This window comes from Nerophis ophidion, linkage group LG14, assembly GCF_033978795.1.
Source record: "Nerophis ophidion isolate RoL-2023_Sa linkage group LG14, RoL_Noph_v1.0, whole genome shotgun sequence".
NCBI lineage: Eukaryota > Metazoa > Chordata > Actinopteri > Syngnathiformes > Syngnathidae > Nerophis > Nerophis ophidion.
In genome coordinates this window covers 35,307,329-35,325,982 of record NC_084624.1, presented here as the reverse complement: position 1 = coordinate 35,325,982, position 18,654 = coordinate 35,307,329, and the positions used below count along the sequence as shown (strand labels likewise).

The 18,654-nt window shown below is 39.5% G+C and overlaps 1 long non-coding RNA gene across 1 annotated transcript in view; it reads left to right on the top strand.

Moving 5' to 3' along the window:
- Positions 1–18,328, top strand: part of LOC133568953 (uncharacterized) — an 88,627-nt gene extending 70,299 nt beyond the window's left edge. Inside the window, exon 4 of the long non-coding RNA XR_009809711.1 lies at positions 18,059–18,328. This is a non-coding gene — a long non-coding RNA (uncharacterized LOC133568953). The remainder of the gene's footprint in view (positions 1–18,058) is intronic.
- Positions 18,329–18,654: the final 326 nt, after the last annotated feature.

Below are 18,654 nucleotides of genomic sequence, written 5' to 3'. Positions count from 1 at the left end.
GCGGACACATTTTTTAGAAAGCTACGGACGGATTTGGGAACTTGTTGGCAAAAACTACTACTACATCAGCAAAATTGCTACTCAAAGACAGATCGTGGCCCTGCGTTGAGGTGGCGTCTTGTCCAGGGTGTACACCGCCTTCCGCCCGATGTCAGCTGAGATAGGCTCCAGCACCCCCTGCGACCCCAAAAAGGCACAAGTGATAGAAAATGGATGGATGAATGGATAGATCGTCTTATATTCTCCTGAGCAGATTTACAGGTAAAACTATCTATCGTGCCGAAGTAGTGTTGTCCAGATACCAATATTTTGGTACCGGTACTAAAATTATTTTGGTACTTTTTGGTACTTTTCTAAATAAAGGGGACCACAAAAAATGTCAATATTGGCTCTATTTTAACAAAAAATCTTAGGGTACATTAAACATGTTTCTTATTGCAAGTTTGTCCTTAAATAAAATAGTGAACATACAAGACAACTTGTCTTTTAGTAGTAAGTAAGCAAACAAAGGCTCCTCATTAGTCTGCTGATATATGCAGTAATATTGTGTCATTATTCATTCTATTTTTTGTCAAAATTATGAAGGACAAGTGGTAGAAAATGAATTATTGTTCCAAAAACTGTACTTGTTCATTTACTGTTAATATCTGCTTACTTTCTCTTTTAACATGTTGTATCTACACTTCGGTTAAAATGTAATAATCACTTATTCTTCTATTGTTTGATACTTTATATTAGTTTTGGATGATGCCACAAATTTGGGTATCAATACAATACCAAGTAGTTACAGAATCATACATTGGTCATATTCAAAGTCCTCATGTGTCTAGCGATGAATTTCTTGAGTTTATAAACATGATATAAATTTAAAAAAAAAACGAAAGAAGATTTTGTGATGCTAAAAATGTTGATGCAATCATAGTAGTATCGACGACATACGTTTCTGTACTTGGTATCATTACAGTGGATGTTAGGTGTAGCTCCACCAATGGCATTTGTTGGTGATGCAGGGAATTCTGGGAATTTGTTCTGTAGTGTTAATGTTGTGTTGCGGTGTAAATATTCTCCCAAAATGTGTTTGTCATTGTTGTTTAGTGTGGTTTAACTATATGCACATATTTATGACAGTATTGGCGTTGTTCATACAGCCACACATGTATGGTTGTTGATTAAGTATGACCTTCATTCACTTGTGTGTAGTGTGTTGAAAGTAAGATCATTTGAATGGTTCATGATCGGGCATAACAAAGTCTTGGTTAGACAGTATTAGCTACAGACTATTTTTAACAAATCCATTGTCATGATACTGGTGTGTAGTAAAGCATGTATAGCTGTCACTGATCCTACAGGGATGATATTTGAAATAAACGTATTTGATATGTCTCCATAGAGACAGGGATTAGTGATTTTAGAGTAGTTACAACACTGCTGCCTGCCGACAGACATTAGCCCGCTAACTAGCTAGCCATGTCTTAAAGCGCCTCTTTCTGAGGGCGTTTTCAGTGTTATCATTTTTAAGTAACAAAAGAAATACACCCAAAACTAAATTTCCGCTGCAGATGACCCTGGTTCTCAGGAGGGCCTGACAGAAGGGTTCTGTTTGTAAATACCCACTGCAAAAAAAAAAAAAAAAGTCAAATATCCTTTATATCAGTGGTTCTCAACCTTTTTTCAGTGATGTACCCCCTGTGAACCTTTTTTGAATACAAGTACCCCCTAATCAGAGCAAAGCATTTTTGGTTGAAAAAAAGAGATAAAGAAGTAAAATACAGCACTATGTCATCAGTTTCTGATTTATTAAATTGTATAACAATGCAAAAATATTGCTCCATTTGTAGTGGTCTTTCTTGAACTATTTGGAAAAAAAGATATAAAAACTTGTTGAAAAATAAACAAGTGATTCAATTATAAATAAAGATTTCTACACATAGAAGTAATCATCAACTTAAAGTGCCCTTTTTGGGGATTGTAATAGAGATCCATCTGGATTCATGAACTTAATTTTCAACATTTCGTCACAAAAAAGAAATCTTTAGCATCAATATTTTTGGAACATGTCCACAAAAAATCTAGCTGTTAACACTGATTTGTTAACAGCATTTCTTTTTTCACAGTTTATGAACTTACATTCATATTTTGTTGAAGTATTATTCAATAAATATATTTTTAAAGGATTTTTGAATTGTTGCTATTTTTATAATATTTAAAAAAAAATCTCAAGTACCCCTTGGCATACCTTCAAGTACCCCCAGGGGTACGCGTACCCCCATTTGAGAACCACTGCTCTATATGACAGTGCTTTGGTATCTTTAGAAATGTTGCTGTAATAGGTTTTGAAATTAATTTGTGACCTGGTCTAATGTCATTCCACATGCCGCCAGCTGAAAAGCCCTGAAATGATACTGCTTGTGTAGCCTTGACTCTTACCTGTACCAGTTTGTCCAATTACTGTGTAATGAATCTCTGAGAGAGTAGCTTCATGCGACAGTATCTTTTAAGACAGGGAGGAGGTGTTCAGACAAGAAAAAAATTCTACCCCCATTTGAGTGGTGATCATCATTTGAGTGCCACTTGGACTGTATATACTTTCCCACAGCCTGTCCCTTGCCCACTGGGACTGCCGATGCTATCTGCTGGTAATTGTTTACCTCGAATGTTACAAAGATAAAACTTCAAGAAGAAAACTAGAAGGATGACGAGCGTGAGGGAATATAAGACGCGGGTGAGCGATTCGGATGAGTGATGGCTAAGCTTTCATGTGTCACCTGTCACGCATTGTCAGGTGTTTTTCTCTTAGCATTAGTTTGAGACCATGGTGAGATGCCACACAAGTCTGCATTATCTACACACTGATAGAGCTAATCCAAACACCGGCCCGCCCTGTGATTGGATGTAATTGCACACGAGTTTCCCAACAGACCGGGGTTTTAAATTTTAAGTAAGTCATATTTTAAAATGTTTGATCAACCCCGTAAAGAATTGGGGTTTTGTTATTTATCCATTAGAACTGAACCACAACCTCATGATGAGGCTTTTTTGCCATTCCCAAAGGTAAGTTTGGGTTCAGATCAGGAGGTCACATCCTTTAGTATTTGTCAAGATGATGTACTGTTGGCAAGCCTAATTTGAAAGGCCGCAGGATGTCGAGGCTCGAGCGCTTTACAGAATGTTGTTTTCTTTGGGCGCACGGTGAATCTTGAACTGCATATTTTTCTCTTTCCTGTATGGATTTCACATTTGCATGGCGAAAAAAAAAAATCTTTCTTGTGTGTTTAGATTTCCATTGTGTGGACAACATAAAGGTCTCCGGGATGGGATGTGGGAAAAGGGAGTGTGCACTTTGCCTAAGTGCATGTTTTGATGTCAGTGTTTGACAGCTTTGGTCGGCGGCTGATGTCAGAACATACTTGGAGTTAGCGGCTATTCTCTTGCCCACTCTCGAAACTAAGGAAACCAGTGAAAAGGAGCTACTGCAAAACCCCAAAGTAAATAATTGTGGAACTTCTCTAGGACATTCAATTTTTAATCATTACACTGAGCCTGGAATGATTTTGACTCGTGAGAAATTTTGTTTCAATAATATAAAAAGATGTAAAAGCTCAAGTTAATGCAGATTTTCTATAAAGTAAAAACGCTGCAGTTAGTGATTTTTAAATAAGGACTTCAAAAAAAACATTCTTTGTCATATGATGTCCATGCACACAATCTAGATGGGGAGGCCAAACTGTTAAACTTGGTCAAATAAAAGTATAATTTTATGGAAGCTATTTGTATATTTTGCTACGAGAGTGCTCTAAGCCTCTTGCAAAACTTTCCCTGAGCACAGTGCTCACAGTACAGTCATTGATTGGGAGGGACTTCTTCGCTCTTTCTGAGGAAGACCTTTTGTGAGCCTTTTATACCAATTGTTTGCATAACATTTTTAGAGATTTGGAAAAAATAAACATCAATATTCAACACATCAAACCTTATCAGCCACCTGAAATTCAAGTACCTAGACCAGTGGTTCTTAACCTTATTGGAGGTACCGAACCCCACCAGTTTCATATGCGCATTCATTGAACCCTTCTTTAGTGAAAAATAAAATGTTTTTTTCTCAATTTAATCTTAATTTATAAATATTAATCATGAAATGATACTATATTAAAGAAATACAACTAAAGATATATATTACAAACAAAGTTACAGGAAGTTACATTTGATCCCATGTTTACATCTCATTGTGCAACATGTGAATGTTTTAGTAGCAACTAAATGCGATATCTGAAAGGGGTACAATTTATTTCCAAGGCAGGAACCCCACCTCATGGAAATGACTGCTGTTATTTGATTACATTTCACTTGCTATTTAGTCAGGTTTGGGACAGGTGTGCTGCTGGTGTGGCCACAGTGAATGTGCACGTCTGACCTCGCTCACATGTGCTCTACTGAATACTCAGAGTTTTTACCTTTGCTCACGCATATGGAAAATTAGAGGGAACATTGTTTGGGGGTATCCATAATACGTCAATAGGGATACATTTTTATTTACGCGATGGCTGAGGCTCTGCCGAACCCCTGAGGCCGACACATCGAACCCCTAGGTCCGATCGAACCCAGGTTGAAGGGGAACATTATCACCAGACCTATGTAAGCGTCAATGTATATCTTGATGGTGCAGAAAAAAGACCATATTTTTTTAACCGATTTCCGAACTCTAAATGGGTGAATTTTGGCGAATTAAACGCTTTTCTGTTTATCGCTCTGTGGCGATGACATCAGAATGTGACGTCACCGAGGTAATACAGCCGTCATTTTCATTTTCAACACATTGTAAACACCGGGTCTCAGCTCTGTTATTTTCCGTTTTTTCAACTATTTTTTGGAACCTTGGAGACATCATGCCTCGTCGGTGTGTAACAACACTAACAGGGAGGGATTCAAGTTGCACCACTGGCCCAAAGATGCGAAAGTGTCTGCCGCCAGACCCCCATTGAATGTGCTGGAGTGTCTGCTCATTTTACCGGCGATGACAGACATGGCACAGAGATGTATGGATAATCTGCAGATGCATTTGCAACGATAAAGTCAACGAAATCACAAAGGTGAGTTTTGTTGATGTTGTTGACTTATGTGCTAAACAGACATATTTGGTTGCGGCGTGACTGCCAGCTAATCGATGCTAACATGCTACGCTAATCGATGCTAACATGCTATTTACCGGCGGTGCTAAAGCAGACATGGCACATCGATGTATGGATAACCTGCAGATGCATTTGCAACTATATTACGTTTCCTTCCACACACATTTAATGCGAAAAAAACACTTACCAATCGACTGATTTAAGTTGCTCCAGTGTCACAAGATGCGAAAGTCCTGATCGTTTGGTCCGCACATTTTACCGGCGATGCTAACGCAGCTATTCGGCCATGCTATGGCTATGAATAGCGTCAGTAGCTATTCGCTCAATAGCTTCGGTTTCTTCTTCAATACTTTTATACTACAACCATCCGTTTCAATACATGCGTAATCTGTTGAATCGCTTAAGCCGCTGACATCCGAGTCTGAATCCGAGCTAATGTCGCTATATCTTGCTGTGGTATTCGCCATTGTTTGTTTACATTGGCAGCACTGTATGACGTCACAGGAAAATGAACAGTGTCTTCGCAGAGAGCGAAAAAAAGGCACTTTAAAGCTTTTTTTAGGGATATTCCGGGACCGGTAAAATTTTGAAAAAAACTTCAAAAAATACAACAAGCCACTGAGAACTGATTTTTATTGTTTTTAACCCTTTTGAAATTGTGATAATGTTTCCCTTTAAGAACCACTGATCTAGACAGCAGTATTTGTATTGAACCTAACCCCTGATTTCTACAGGATGCGAAACGGCCGCAAAACGGCTGCGTCATCGCAAAGGCGGACTCTTTCCGTTTTTCTCTAAGTCATTGTGTCCATTTCCTCCGCTTGCGAAACTTATCGACATGGCGGTGATGTTCCACATCCCTGTGCTAAATATATGCAAGACGGTGGTTAAATTAAGCTAAAATCTGCTTGTTGAAAAGGAAACACAAAATAAATGATCCGGTTTACTTTGAAAATAGAATAGTCCGTTTTCAAGGCTACAAAGTGTTTGACACTTTGTAACGAACTGATGGGCGGGGACGGATATGAAGTCAACTTAACAAAGGTTTTCATACGTAATTTCACTGCATTGAAATGGATGAAGACTTAATGTTTAAGGATGATCCAAATTCAAGAAGCATATACAGTACAGGCATTTCTCGGGCAGCTTTACGGGTGCCAATGTCAAATACCAGCTGATATGTGGACCGGGTAAGCAGGCGAGTGGTTTATGTTAGTTAAATGAAATGTGTGTATGTTTACAGTGCTCGCCATGGATTATTTTACTGTTGTGTTGCTGTTTGCTACAGAAAAAATAAAGGTTGCCGTTCTGCAAGACAAAACTGTCGTCTTTTCCTCGAGTCAAGTCAAGTCAATGCCGTCACAGACGCGCCTGTCTGTGGGTATTGATGAGCGGCAAAGCTCGAGATGTTCCGCTGGGTTTAATTCAGTGTTTATTTTATCACATGATTAGGTGCGAATTCAAGAGATCTCATAAAAGTCAGAGCAAATTTTGGAACAGAATGGAGGTCAGGATTGCCAGAAGACAGACGGTGGGGCCGTAGCGTGGAGACTAGGTTTGGCTGGCGTTCCGCATCCTGTGGAATCCAGGGGTTAGAAGATGCCTGATGCTGAAAAAGCTGCCCCAAAACGAGCCACAAAGAAACGTAGAGGGCTTGTTCCTTTCTACACGGCGTTTGATAAGTGCAAAAAATGGGCTTGGGGGCAAAAGCGATCTGTGATTGGAAATGATGGCGCTAGATTTAACATTGTTAGGTATACTGGTATGTCAGGACAAATCTACATGTGTATATAGTTTGTCAAATTGACCTTTGTTTGAGTTTTTCTTATCCCCGTGTGTGCACAAACTTCAGTCAATTCTAAATTTAAATATTAATAGGTAAAATAAGTTATGGGCAGGAAGTTATCGGTATCGAATTGAAAAAAACTAAAATTGTGCACCCCTAAAAAAGTACCACAAATACTATTCAGTAGACCCCCAAAGCCAAACAATCTTAAACAACCCTGTCTTGTTTGATTAAAGTTTTAGCTCCATTCTCATTGATTGGGTTGGTCACTGCCCCACTTGGCCAAGATGGGAGTAAACAAAAATAAAAATCTTGTATCCACACCAGGATTTAATAGGTTCTAGCTCACCAGATGGCACCCCTCCACACATATTGTTATAAATGTGTAGTTTTTTGCTAATTTAACAAGCTGCATTCAAAACAATACAGCTTACCCTCTGATTTTCTTCTTTGGAAGAGGTAATTAAAGGCAGATTGGTTATGTAAATATGGTACCTCCCAAATTTAGGCACGCTTTCACAAAAAGTAGTTATCCTGCTTTTGCATCGTTCATAGAAATAGATAAGACTGACGGATGAAAACATATTTGCAGCAGATCGAAGACCTTGAAAACTGAAGATGTCCTGCAGAGCTGCCAGAAATCAGCAGGTTATTTGTCCATCCATCCTCACTCTAGGTTGTAAATAACCTTTTTTGGAGTCTTTGCAGACAAAAAGTCCTTGGTCCAATGCTGAAACCAAGCCAAATGGCTTGTTGGTGCCTGAAAATACAATAACTGGTCAGCAGAAAATTGTCAGCAGGTGCTCTCCCAACTGCAGGCAAACATTTGAAATATTTTCTTTTGACAAAAATGTGTTGGCTGCAGAGCTACAGACCGGTGATTTGAACAACCTACCAGACAAATACCTGGAAAAACTGCAAAAATGTACTTTGCTTTAGTGGGCGGCTGCAACACTTATTGATGGAATGTTTTCTATTAATATTGTTAGTTTTAATGGCCTTAGGCCTGTCACACTATCAAATGAGATTCTTGACCTTTATTGGAGCCTTTGGCAAAGCCCGCGTGTTGTTTCCAGATAAAAACCCTGCACACTTCTCTATTGCCTTTTTCCATCTTCCGTTGTTGTGCAAATGTCCTGAGTATAAGGTGTTTCACAAGTGTCCACATTTCCTCCATGAAAGGAAATAATAAATCCAGCTTCACTATTTCAATAAACAAAAATGTACTACAATCCTTCAACGGCAAATGAGAGAAAAGTGTGTTTGGCACATGTGTGTAGCGTGGATACGCCAGATGTCGGTAGTCTGTTACTGCGACAGAAGATGGTTCTTGGCATAAGCCTAGGCAGTTCCAATTAACCTAATAGCAACTGATCATGATTTGTGTGTACTGCGGCCTGGAGTCATGGGCTAAATAATGAGCGTGATAGAAAAGCTGTTAAGCAAAACCGATTGTTCCGCCCGTCTTTGTGATACCTTCAGTTAGCTTTTTTAGATAAAGACATCCGAATTACATTAAATGTATGAGACAGGTGGCCCATTACACTGAATACTTTTTACAACTGAGGTCAACTTTTTTAAAGCTGACTCTCCTTTTAACAATTTAGACACTCAGAGGGCTACCTTACAGCAATAAACTCGACATAATACAACACCATTGAACAATGCATGGATCTTTAGCCATATGGTATGTTATCATTTTTTTGGGTCCTTTTTTACACATGCAAACAACCTTTTTGGCATGTATCATAGCGTTACCACTATGGCTATACATGAGCCGATTTAGGTTTGTTCTGCGAACCAAACTGTAATTGAAAGCCCTCACAACTCTTACTTTGGGCATTTTTTAATATGTCTGTCCTCTGGGTTTCCTGTGTTGCCATCAATGTGCATTATCAGCTGCACAAAGCTAAGAGTTATTTTCCATCACTGTAGCACTGCTGTTTAGGGAGGGAATCCCCAAGTCCAACCTATGGGAGCTTTTGCCGACAAAAGAGAAGTGCCCCTCATCCTGTATTTCTTTCATGCACACCTCCCAACCAAGGATCCTCCTCCAGCTTTTCCAAAGTGGAAAAATTATGCTCCTGCATCATAATTCTGTACAAGGTCAGCTTGTGTACAAACTATTTTCCTTGAGAATAAGCAGACTTGGGAAGCCCCGTTGCCGTGCTGGAGTCAATATGAGGTAGATGGTATCGCTTTATCATTTAGGGGCTGGAATTGAAGTTGGAATAACCTGTAAAAATACTGACAATGTTCATGAGTTTGTAACCATGGTTACACAAACAAGTACATTTGCTTACCTTCTGCATGCATGCAAACATATTTTGGCCTGTCTCCTTTTTAACTTGGCACCATTAAAAAGATATATCTATATACAAACCCCATTTCCATATGAGTTGGGAAATTGCAAATCATTTTCAACCCATATTCAGTTGAATATGCTACAAAGACAATATATTTGATTTTCAAACTGATAAACATTAGTTTTTTTTGCAAATAATCATTAACTTTAGAATTTGATGCCAGCAACACGTGACAAAGAAGTTGGGAAAGGTGGCAATAAATACTGATAAAGTTGAGGAATGCTCATCAAACACTTATATGGAACATCCCACAGGTGTGCAGGCTAATTGGGAACAGGTGGGTGCTATGATTGGGTATAAAAACAGCTTCAGTGAAATGCTAAGTAATTCACAAACAAGGATTGGGTGAGGGTCACCAATTTGTAAGCAAATTGTCAAACAGTTTTAGAACAACATTTCTCAATGAGCTATTGCAAGGAATTTAAGGATTTTACCATCCACGGTGCGTAAAGTCATCAAAAAGTTCAGAAAATCTGGATGATATTACGGACTTTTGATTACTCAGGCGATATTGCATCAAAACCCGACAGTGTGTAAAGGATATCACCACATGGGCTCAGGAACACTTCATAAAACCACTGTCACTAACTACAGTTGGTCGCTACATCTGTAAGTGCAAGTTAAAACTCTACTATGCTAAGCCAAACCCATTTATCAACAATATCCTAAACGCCGCCGGCTTGGCTGGGCCCAAGCTCACCTAAGATGGACTGATGCAAAGTGGAAAGGTGTTCTGGGGTCTGACGAGTCCACATTTCAAATTATATTTGGAAACAGAGGATGTGGTCTCCTCCAGAACAAAAAGGAAAATAATTATTCAGATTGTTATAGGCGCAAAGTTCAAAAGCCAGCATCTGTGATGGTATGGGGGTGTATTAGTGCCCAAGGCATGGGTAATTTACACATCTGTGAAGGCACCATTAATGCTGAAAGGTCCATACAGGTTTTGGAGCAACATATGTTGTAATCCAAGCACCGTTATCATGGATGCCCCTGCTTATTTTAAAAGCAAGCCACGTGTTACAACAGCGTTGCTTTGTAGTAAAAGAGTGCGGGTACTTTCCTGGCCCGCCTGCAGTCCAGACCTGTCCCCCATCGAAAATGTGTGGTGCATTATGAAGCGTAAAATACGATAGCGGAGACCCCGGACTGTTGAACGACTGAAGCTCTACATAAAACAAAAATGGGAAAGAATTCCACTTTCAAAGCTTCAACAATTAGTTTCCTCAGTTCCCAAACGTTTATTGAGTGTTGTTAAAAGAAAAGGTGATGTAACACAGTGGTGAACATGCCCTTTTCAAACTACTTTGGCACGTGTTGCCAAAGTAGTTGGAATTATTATTTGCAAAACAAAATAAAGTTTTTGAGTTTGAAAATCAAATATCTTGTCTTTGTAGTGCATTCAATTGAATATGGGTTGAAAAGGATTTACAAATCACTGTATTCCGTTTATATTTACATCTAACACAATTTCCCAACTCATATGGAAATGGGGATTGTATAACAATGCTGTACCATATTTTCTGAACATAACATGAAGCAAAATACATAACAAAATAACATTGGGCTTTTTGACTAATCCAGGTATTATTTATCTTTGTGATCAACCTTTTGGAATTTGGAGTTCATGTTTCAGTTCTTCCTATTACATTTGAACAAAGTGTTTGTGTTGATCATATCATCCAAGCAGCGTCAAGGGCTTGTACTATAGGATGAACCAGGATTTGCCTATTGGCTTGTATGCATCAGCTCATGGAAATCTTCAAAAATCTACTTACATCCCATAGGTGGACTCTTTATTTCTGTCTTATACACAAATGCCCCTTTACAATTGTTCAAAGTATTTTTTTGCCGATAAAGATGGCAGTTGTAGAAATAAAAAAGAAAACAACCTTTTGGAGCGATTTCTTTTGTTAAATTTTTATTCGGAAATTTGGTTTTCAGGCCTTTGCACGTTCCGCGCTATAAGGGTGCAGCGCCAGTGGCTTAGTCCGCTTGTGGCACCTGTCTTCTCTTCAGCGCCAGGCCGGGGAGACTGCCCTACTAGTTTTGATCCTCACACTAATTGTTTTCAAAGCAAGCGGGATTTATATCGCACTAATGCAGGCGCCAGTGGCACTGCTGCTTGTCCCCCTCAAGGGAACAGCTTTTCCTTCTCACTCGGTGGCCAGAGATTGTCACGGTGGACAGGAGTGGCGTCGGGGCACCAGAGAAGCCTTCAGCAAGGCTTGTTGGATTTGGACGCCTTCCTAAATTAGATTTTTACTCATACCATCAATCCATCATAACAATCTTAAAAAAAATTCTGACAAGTTTGATTGATAGTTCATGCCAATTCTGTTGCACTCCTGTCTTACAGGTAGTACTGGTAAGCATTAAGAAACAAAGAAACAACAAACACCTAATGAACTCAGCAACTAGCGACTTATCCAACAATTAACAAACTGGCCAAAAAAAAATCCAACCAAGGAACAAAATTACCTAATTACCAACTACAGTAACTAATCAACAGACTACTAACTAAATAAAAGCTGTGGGAATGTATTTTGTTTTTCTTGCATGTGTGGGTATACTTGTTTTTTTATCCAATGATCTACGCCATACATAGTTTGTGTCACGCCTGTAAGTTTATGTTTTGGTCAGGTTATGTTTAGTTTTTTGGACATTTAAGTTCTGTCTTGGCACTTCCTGGTTTGTTTTCGTCTCCATGCCAACTCATTACTTTTCACCTGTCATGTCACGTCCCTGTCCTCAGCCTCACACCTGTTTTCACTAATTATCATAGCTACTTAAGTCACTCTTTTTCTTGTCTTCATTCTGGGATCTTCACACTCGCACACACGCTACCCATGCTGCACCTCCTTCATGCCCTCATCCATAGTTCCATGCCGTGTAAGTTTTTGTATTTATGCCATTGTGCTAGTTTTGTTTATAGTTTATTATTATTCATGCCAAGCAAGCGAGTGCTTTGGTTTCATGTTTGTAGTTTGCAGCATTTATGCTAGTCTTTTGTTTGTTCATAGCCAAGTGTCTGTACCTCCTTGTGAGCGCCCTTAGTTTGCTTATTTTTTTATTACAGTGTTTAAATAAACAACGATGTACTCACAGTCGTGTCTCGCCCGTGCAAATCATTCTCTGCATCGAAGAAACAACTTTAATCCAAGCCTAGTTGTTACAGTTTGCTTAATAGGCAATTGGTTATTTTCAACTGAAACCAGTAAACAAACACAATGCTCAACAAACAGTGTTCTACCTACCAACCGACTAGCAAACAGACCATTATTCTTATCTTTGCTACTTCATTGCATTGTTTATTGGGAAAGTAAAAACAATTTGCTTTTATGTGATCCAATCAAAGACCTATTGACAGACTTTCAAACTGACCAACAAACTTACCAATTGCCTGCCAAACAAAAACAAACTTACAAACTGACCAAAAACGGATAAATGTCTTAAACAACCAACCGACTAGCAAACTGATCATTGTTCTTATTACCCCCAATGCATTACTTGATTACATTGGTCAAGGCAAAGTAGAAACTCCTTGTTCTTATGTGATCCGATCAAAGTCCTACTGACCAACGAACTAACCAGTGACATCCCAACCAAACAGCAAACTCACCAACAAACTAATGAACGTCCTAACAACCAACCGACTAGCAAACTGACCATTGTTCTTATTACCCCCAATCCATTACTTCATTACATTGTTCAAAGCAAAGTGGAAACTCTTTGTTCTTATGTGATCCAATCAAAGTCCTACTGACCAACGAACTAACCAGTGACCTCCCAACCAAACAACAAACTCACCAACAAACTAATGAACGTCCTAACAACCAACCGACTAACAATCTATCAACCGACAAATGACAATGAGCAAATCCATCAGATGACCCATAAACTTATCGAATGGCCTACCATCTAGCAAAGTACCTCGCCAAAAAACAGACAAATCAACTGACCAACAAACCAATCAAAGACCTACCAACAAACCAATGAACCAACTGATTCACAGACACAAACTATTGAACCATTTTTTCTTACAGATAGTATACTCATATGGCCTGCCTCTGCAAACTCTTAAAGTATCAGTTGCCCATGTTTATAATATATCTTTAAAAACTGCTATACCAAATGAAAATGTGTTTTTCCTCAGACCTTGAACCATTAAGACCTAAGCTAACCCTAGGGAACAGGGCAAAAGTTGAGGATATTTGAGCATTCCCACGTGACAGTAAATGTTAAAAAAAATGAAGTGAATGTATTTTATGGCCAATAGCTGTCTCAACAAAAAGAGTTTGTATAGACCAGGGGTGCCCATTACGTCGATCGCGATCGACTGGTCAATCTCGGAGGGTGTGTCAGTCGATCTCAAGCCAGGCATTAAAAAATAGACATAAAAATGAGCAATCATCAATCATACCAAGACTTCACTTTCATCAGTTGTTTGACATTCTCGGCACCCGAGGATCTTGTGAGATGACGCTGGCTGCTGCGAGCTCATATTTAAGAAAAAAATCACTGACAGGGCGGACGCAGAGAAACACATTTTATTTCTAGAGACTCCGTACCTACTGTCAAAACTCTGAAGACCGACAGCACAGTTCCTGTCTTCACCATAAAAGACCTGTTTCATCCTGCCTGTGCTAACAAAATAAGAGTCTCAGAAAGCTAGCGTGCACAAGCTAGCAAGCTACAGAGTTTGATGCCAATGTATTTCTCCCCCGCCCTCAGCGACCGCTTTCTCACTTGCTTGCCCACCCGCACAGTCACTGACGTCACTCACCTGCTGCCAGACATCAAAGGGCTACACACAAATGCTACTCTCATAACAAAGTGTTTAAAAAGGAGTATGCAAGTTGGACAAATGAGATGCCAAATCCAACCACTTTCATGTGGTATTGGACAGAAAGGAGGACTTTTTTTTTTCCTCCATTTGAAAATGCGGACGTTATCAGCACCACTGTCTAATTCCAATCAATGCAAGTCATCAGAATCCAATACACCAACTTATATTCTTGTCTTCATGAAAGAAAGGAATCTATGTGTGTTAAACATGCTTGTATTATCATTAAATACCATTAACTTGTTAACAAAAATGTCTCTTTCATAAATAAATAAATATAAATTATAAATAGGAATGAGGTATAGATCTCCTCGACTTGGTCAATTGAAAAGTAGCTCGCCTGCAGAAAAAGTGTGAGCGCCCCTGGTATAGACCATTCAAGACACAATTTTGTGGTATTCTTTTAAAATAATGCGCAACATATCCGTTAATTATTAACCTCAATAGCCAGAGCCTTCCCTAGATGATGCCACAGCCAGGATATCAAAACCTGCTCTCAAACATCATGGTTTAATGGAGCGAAGAAATGCACACAGAAACTTGAAGTTTGTTGTTTTTCATACAGTAGCCCCTTCTCTCTCATGTCTTTGATTTGTGCTTAAGTCAATCCGGATCATAAATTTTATAGGTTTCCCTCTGAGGCATTCTTTTAAGGCTTCTGTTCTAAACATTCCAATGTGTACGTTCGACACTTTCACGCCTACGTGACCTTCAAAATAAGTCGCATCCCAGGCAACACACACTCATCACCAATGTAGGTGAGGTGAGGAGAAGGCATGTGTTTTTGGCTTGTTCCCAGCAGTAGTCCAAAGATATTATGTCTTCGCTTGCCGATGTTGAAGTATGAGGTTGACTTTCTTGTGGTTTGTCATTGAACTCTTGACCTGGGCAGCGCAAATATATCCACACCTTTATATTGCAGATATAATATATATTCTTATGTTAGAAACGTATTTTTGTGAACAGATTTCCAAGGTCTAAGGTCCAACAGTACATTTACTTGGAAGTTAATTGTCCAAAACATGTTTGTGCACCCAATAAATGCCAGGGCTGTGACTTGGATTAATTTTGCTTCTTCGACACAGAGGGAATATGGGACGAGCCAGGCGTGAATTCAAGTACATGATGAATTTATTAATACCCTAAATACAAAAATAAGCAAACAAAGTGCGCACACAAGGAGGTACTAATACTAGACAACAAAATACAAACATGAAACAAAAACACTTGCTCAATGGCATGAATAACAGCAAACTATAAACAAAAACAGCACGAAGGCATGGCTATAAACAACTAAAACAAAACACTTACTGTGACCAAAAACAAGGGGCATGAAAAGCAAGGAGCATGGTAGATGATCGAGGGCATGAAGGATGTGCAGCAAGCAGGTAGCAGTATGCAACAAGCAATAGCAATAGCAAAGTTCCCAGGCCGATGAACAGAAAACAAATGATTTAAGTAGTGACTATGATGATGAAAAACAGGTGTGAGGCTGTAGGCAGGGCGTGGCTTGGAGACCAGGTGGAAACTAATGAATAACTATGGAAAAAAACAAAACCGGGAAGTGCAAAAACGGGAAACGAGTCCAAAAACAAAACATAACATGATCAAACATAAAACTGATTTAAAAGACATGACAATAAAGGTCCTAACTTTATTTGGATAAAATGTTGACCTCACCACACAAAAATTAAATGTTGAAAATATGGTACTTTTTTTTATAGTCAACAGTTTCATTTTAGACTCACATTCTTGAGACCTTATCGTAAATAACTGTCGTTTACCCTGTGGGACCCGTCGTAGGTCTATAAAACCATTTTGCCCCCAAGTTAGTATTATAATACGGTAACGCAAATATTAGAAACTTCTCAAAGTTGTAGTACAACAGGACAATTAACATATTGTCCTGTTAAATTATTATCTTTATGAGGGTACCAATGAAAAATTAAAACAATTTTTTCAGACAGAGTTTTAGGTTTTCTTTGCTAAGTGATAGTCAGTTACTGTAGTTTGTTCATTAGTTGGCCTTGGTGAGGCCCTATGCTGTAAAACGCTCATTTTCAGTTATCTTTGTATCGGATCTCATTAGATTGCACAGGTTGGGCCTAATTGATGTTGTGGCTGGGACTACCATCGCTGCTCACTGCTTGCAGGTAAAAAGCCATGCAGCCTTAATTTAGTTTGCATCCCAGAGGAATCCTAAAGAAAACAAACCGTCATGTTTGACCTTTGCAAAGGACTCTTGTTGTAACAGGCTCCCATTACACCGCATATCGACTTCCACTGGAGTAGAAACAAAAACGGAGTGGTAGTAACTATTCGGACTAACTAAACACAGGCTTGGTTCTAGACGGAAATGCTTGTAAAAAATTAGCATGGTACTGCCAGGGGAGAAGCCCATTACAACTGATTTTATAAATATTTAGGCTTAGCCCTATTAAGCTGATTTGGGTACTTTACTCTGCTGCTGTGCCATGAACACTTGAGTCGCAATCTGCTTAATTTGTACGGTGCCACCCCGCGCGACTTTCACATTCTCTCGCCTTGAAATATAAGTGCCTTTTTCTACTGTTGCGTCAACGCCTGCCCGTTTCGACGAATTTCACACAGCGTTCGGAAGGAGGCTTGAGAACCGGCACCTTCCGTCATCACTTTGGAAAGAAGCTAAGAAGTGCAATAATTGATTTGGGAAGCCTGAGACCAGAGAACTCTTTGCACTTGTGAGTAATGGACGAGTGGGTGCTTGACGCCAAGTTATTGTGGCCAGACAGCGGAGATGTTGTGGCCAAGGACGAGGCTGTGATCTAAGGGTGAAGTGGAGTCATCCGTGTGGTTCCCTGAGAGAACAATTACTGGAAGATTAAAAAGGAGAAAGCACCATGAGCGTTGTAAACGGTTGAAACAGAGACGTTTGTTTTTCCACTAAACGCTTGGCTGCGTGTTAAGACGCAGAACATTTTTGTGGGGCTCCATCAAAACGAGGATGCAGACAAATGGCTGTGGTTTGTCTTTGATGAAGTGCCTAAGGTGCTGGCTCAAGTTTTTGATTCTATCATTTGAATTAACCCAAATGGGTGTGCTTCATACCAGGGCTCATATAATTTGTAGGCTAAGATGAGATTTGATCTATTTCAATAAAGACTTAAGAGTTGACAAGCATGCATGTGGATCAGTGAGGTTAACAGTTTTTACCGCAAGTGATCGGCTGATATGTTTCCCAAAGTATAATGTTTAGCCAGCAGACATTTTTTAGACCAGATCAAAAGCAAAATAATGGAACAGTTAAATTTCACATCGTATTGCGTTGTGACTGTCATGCAGTTTTGTGAGAACTTTTTGCTTTGATCGTCTGTCTTCTGCCACCTGGCTGTCTATTTGCTGGCAAGGTAGCAGCTAAAGTTCCAATATAGCTATAGTAAAACGGTTATTAGTGTTTGCTGTGAGTTATCACATTCAAATCGTTGTATTTATCTGCGCTATAGCTAGCCAATAGTATTGCCCATAAAATCTAATGGTCCAATACAACAGTTGCATCCAAAATTCTGCATGTTACGTTTTTGGTATCTTGTGTGAAGTGCAAGTACATCCCCATTTTTTGGGGGGGGGACATAAATAGTGCAGCAGGGAAGTGCACAAGAAGCATAAGTAAAGCTATGCAGCACATCGAGTACAAGGCAAAAAAAGGCAGATGAGCCAGTCCTGTCCTCTAAAAAGCATCTTGATTGTTTTTATTGATACTGTCAGATAGGTACAACAGTGTTTGTTAATGTTCTTGCGTTTCAGTCTTGTTTTGGTGTTTTTCTGATAATTTGACCTTGTGAAAGCTAACCAAAATATCAATGAGTACAAACAGACATTAGAAGAGCCACTGACAAACTGGTCACACAAGTATTATGTTTTATGTTTTCCCTCATCGCCGTCTAATGTTTCACATCAGGGTCGAGGACCATCGAGAAAACTGCGGCCCGCAGGAGAAAGGACCCATTGATTCCCCAAAGGAATCATTTTAGTGGAGAGCTGGGGAGAGCTATTAGCTGCTTCTCTAACCCTGTGATCCATGACTGTCATCCCATCCACCCTCAAAAACATCTTAATCTAATGATATTGCCTCTATAGGCCAACTATAAGTTGATTAAAACAACATTGTCTTGCAGGAAACAGCCGTACTTTCCTGTCAGGTCTGAATTCCTGTCCTCTCAGGAGAAAGTGGTCCATCATTACCTCCTCTGGACTCCCTCTTTTCCCATTTCAGCACCCCACTGAGCTAAGATATCAGCTAACACATGATCCTCTCAGGCCCAGACACTGATAGCGAGCGAGGGCTTCCAGCCAGGGCTGAGCAGTAAAACAGACATCACAATTAGAAGGCCTCACGCGTCGATCCGCTTTGTTTGGTCCATAAACACATCAATCCATCTCGTGTCAAATGTTGGATTCATTCAATACATTTTGATCATCTAGGCCCGGATAAGATCATGTCAGACTTAAACCATTATCCTGATATCGTGGAATATCAGGTGATATCCTGCCCAC